Source organism: Rhagoletis zephyria, unplaced genomic scaffold (assembly GCF_001687245.7).
Source record: "Rhagoletis zephyria isolate East Lansing unplaced genomic scaffold, Rhagoletis_zephyria_1.1 Rzeph_scaffold_02304, whole genome shotgun sequence".
Classification (NCBI taxonomy): Eukaryota; Metazoa; Arthropoda; class Insecta; order Diptera; family Tephritidae; genus Rhagoletis; species Rhagoletis zephyria.
The window spans coordinates 1-3,516 of record NW_016159388.1 but is presented as its reverse complement, the minus strand read 5'-3'; positions in this window follow the sequence as shown (position 1 = coordinate 3,516).

The window sequence follows — 3,516 nt, the reverse complement described above, 5'->3', positions numbered from 1 at the left end:
TTTTTTATCTAGGGCAGCAGGGTATTGAAAATACAAAAGTCGAACAATAACCTGGTCCCTCTCATAAAATGGTAATTTCGAAAAATGCCAAAACTACAATATTTCCTTAATTACAGGAACCAAATTGCTAAAAAACTGCCATGTTTATTATTATAGTTTTGGAAAATGGACATGGGATATATTGCTAGCTTTAAACATCAATTTGCTCCAATATACGTTTAGAACAGTGTGCAAGCTTCTACCACATGTGTGGTAGATCTACCACGTATTTTTTTAAATTTGGGTGTCTACTACATCTACCACACAAGGCTTAAAATCTACCACAATTGAGACAGAACATTTGTTTACAATTTTCACATAACTCCAGAATTTCAACTCAATTGTAATTCGAAATATAAAAATTAATCAATAAATTTTTAAAAAGGTACAACATAAATTANCAAGCTTCTACCACATGTGTGGTAGATCAACCACGTATTTTTTTTTTAAATTTGGGTGTCTACCACATCTACCACACAAGGCTTAAAATCTACCACATTTTTAGACAGAACATTTGTTTACAATTTTCCCATAACTCTAGAATTTCAACTCAATTGTAATTCGAAATATAAAAATTAATCAATAGATTTTTAAAAAGGTACATCATAAATTTTGCTTTAAATATATCTGTGCCTTAACTTTCTAATATTTCAAAAATACGCCTATTTATATTTGCTAAAGTATTATGCAATGTAAAAATAATTTGGTCGATTTTTTTGCATACAAATAAAATATTCTTTTCTTCATGATTATATTCTCTAACTAGAAAACTAATGTTATACTTGTTTTTGCACCAATTGCGTGGAATCTGTACGATCCACTAGCAATTATATTTCCCGATTTAATTTTTGAGTTGTGCTTCTTTTGACGACGGTGTGCGATATGTATACCCAATAAAATATGAATTGGAAAATCTACCACATCTTATTCAAATCTACCACATTTTTTTCGATTCTACCAAACTAAAATAAAAATGGGTTTGCACACAGATTTGTTAAATATTTTTTTGGGAAAAGTTGATAATTTGCAACTTATTGTAAATGGTAGAAACCACCACAAATCCACAAATCAGGTTTTAGAATCTTTATTAAATGCTTGATCGAATAGCGAAGAAAAAAGTACGAAGAAACTTGTATTAAGAATTTTTATAAATAAATAATAAAATGTATATGTCTAAAGTTAGAAGTAGAAGTGCTTAAATTTGTTTACTTATTTTAACGTAGATATATAGGTATGTACATATGTAATAATTTCTGCACATACCTTTTATTGGTACATTGGTAATACTTATTTAGAAAGCTGACAATTTTCGAAACAGAGATGTAAAAATCGTTAATAATTAACATTTTTCATAATGACATTCCTGGCACAAAAATATTTCTCTAATTAATATTTTCATTTATTATAAATATTGCGTATTTTTCAGTGGGTTTTGTGTATTTAGAATATTTATATCGATTGATTGGGACTGAATGAATGTGTGCACACATAGCAAAAGCTGCATTCATCTGAATACTTATTCAGTGTTAAAAGTTAATAGCCCGTAGTTATAGTCAAAATAAAGTCGACTCTAAAGGCTCTGTTATGCATACTTGGCATTGCATGCACTGCTATACCATTTTTACGTAGAAATCAAAAACCATCAGACTTTTACGTATGTAATGCTGTGCGTTGGGTAACCGCTTACACGCGAAGCTCATTTAACAGATTCCTTATGTGACAACTCTCAAGCAATGCCAAGTATGCATAACAGAGCCTTAAAGTTAAAAGCCGCGTTTTTTGACAGATATCCCATTGAAAGTTGTGTCAAAAAGCTGCTTTTAACTTTAGGAGTCGACTTTATTTTGACTATAGCTACGGGCCAATGTTTCGTCATTCAGTTTTTCAATCTTTCTTTGAATATGTTAATGTGTGCAATCGTATCTACTTTGAGTGAATATAGAATTGGAAAATTATAAGCCACATTCCCAACAAGGAAAAATTCAATGAAACATAATAACAAAAAATTCATGATATTTAATTTCATATGACTTCACAGTTTTACAGTTCTAGCGAGTGCACCACGCTTTGAACAAAATGACTTTATGGGGGGTGTAGACGGGGTCGTACACATCACAAAACTTAAAACCGGACAGCGAGGAAACTCATAGTTTACGAGTAATTTGTTGTTAAAGTTGAAAATTTTACCTAACAAAATGTACGATAACAAACCATTTCAAACAAATACAGTTAGGGGACTCCCTTAAGGCCTGTATGCAGCTCTCAAGAAAACGGTCAAGAAAAATTTGCCATTATTTCGTGTGTGTGTCCAAGGAATTTTGACATTTTTGCAAACCTGGGTTGCCTTGTGCTCTTTTTTCACAAAAAACTTTAGAAAACCGTAGTAGAAAGCGTAGTAAATTTCATAAGAACTGCGTACTGCCTTAAGGAACTTTGACTCAAGAAAATTTCTTGGCCATTTCTTGTACGTCATTTTATATGGAGTTTTTGCTTTTCTTGAGAGCTGCATACAGGCCTTAAAAACTATGGCATTCGTATTCACAAGGAGAAATCTCAAAATTTTTGTTTGGTATTTCCAAATTTTCTCTTTTTTATCAGCTGGCAAAAGCCCTCCGTGGCAGCGCCCCGAGCATTGAGATAGTAATGTCATGTCAATTAGTAGAAAAGTTCCATGTTGAAAAAACTTTTTTATTATGGGGAGAAAATTTTGCATTGTTGTGCCGATTCGTAGCTTTTTACTGCTGGAAATTTTTGACAGTTGCTCTGGTGCAAAAAAAGTTGAGCAATTAAGATCAGAAATTATACAAAAAAGACTTGTCTTTACTAACTTTTATTCTTCTAGAACTAAAATCCATGCATTTATTAGACGCCTTGGTAATAAAATTAGAACAAAAAAATTCTTCAAAACCGTCAGGCCGGGTTGAAAATTTTCGTTCACCTCATAGTTAACAAAAATTTGCAATCCGCAGTACTTTTCTATCAATTCGCAAATGCCGTTTGCACAAAAAAGGTTATGAAATGCGTTTTAATTAAACCGTTTAGAAAACGAGTCATTTATGTATACCACTTTATGTGGATTATTCAATAAATTTCGTTTTACATTATACGGTAGTAGTGCACTTTGGCGAAGGTAGGTCAAAATGGAGGAAAAAGTTCGAGCGTGGTATCAATCGACGCGCCTTAACGCCAATAATAACAATTCGGGACCGGAAATTAACATTTTCAATTAATTAAAGAGTTATTTGCAAAAAAACACTTGCACTTTCCGCACTATGTTTTGATGAATTTCACGCAAATGAATGGAATAAATGGACTTAATTTAACACGTATTTATTAGTTTTTATACATTTGTGATGTTTTAAGTGTACACTTTCGCGAAATTCTGAACTTAATAGCAATATTCCCATGGTGAAAATCCGTACAACAATCTACAACTATTCAGAGGACAAAAAAGAGAGTAAATACGGTTCTCTCTCT